Genomic DNA, 751 nt, shown 5'->3' on the forward strand with positions numbered 1-751 from the left:
CACAGGTGATAATATTCCAGTTAATTGTTAAATTAGATATCATCACTAATACACAGGGGATAATATTCCAGTTAATTGTTAAATTAGATATCATCACTAATACACAGGTGATAATATTCCAGTTAATTGTTAAATTAGATGTCATCACTTATACACAGTTGATAATATTCCAGATAATTGTTAAATTACATGTCATCACTAATACACAGGGGATAATATTCCAGTTAATTGTTAAATTAGATGTCATCACTAATACACAGTTGATAATATTCCAGTTAATTGTTAAATTAGATGTCATCACTAATACACAGGTGATAAAATTCCAGTTAATTGTTAAATTAGATATCATCACTAATACACAGGTGATAATATTCCAGTTAATTGTTAAATTAGATGTCATCACTAATACACAGGTGATAATATTCTAGTTAATTGTTAAATTCGATGTCATCACTAATACACAGGCGATAATATTCCAGTTAATTGTTAAATTAGATGTCATCACTAATACACAGGTGATAATATTCCAGTTAATTGTTAAATTAGATGTCATCACTAATACACAGGTGATAATATTCCAGTTAATTGTTAAATTAGATGTCATCACTAATACACAGGTGATAATATTCCAGTTAATTGTGAAATTAGATGTCATCACTAATACACAGGTGATAATATTCCAGTTAATTGTTAAATTAGATATCATCACTAATACACAGGTGATAATATTCCAGTTAATTGTTAAATTAGG

The sequence above is a fragment of the Heterodontus francisci genome, unplaced genomic scaffold, assembly GCF_036365525.1.
Source record: "Heterodontus francisci isolate sHetFra1 unplaced genomic scaffold, sHetFra1.hap1 HAP1_SCAFFOLD_276, whole genome shotgun sequence".
NCBI classification, from domain to species: domain Eukaryota; kingdom Metazoa; phylum Chordata; class Chondrichthyes; order Heterodontiformes; family Heterodontidae; genus Heterodontus; species Heterodontus francisci.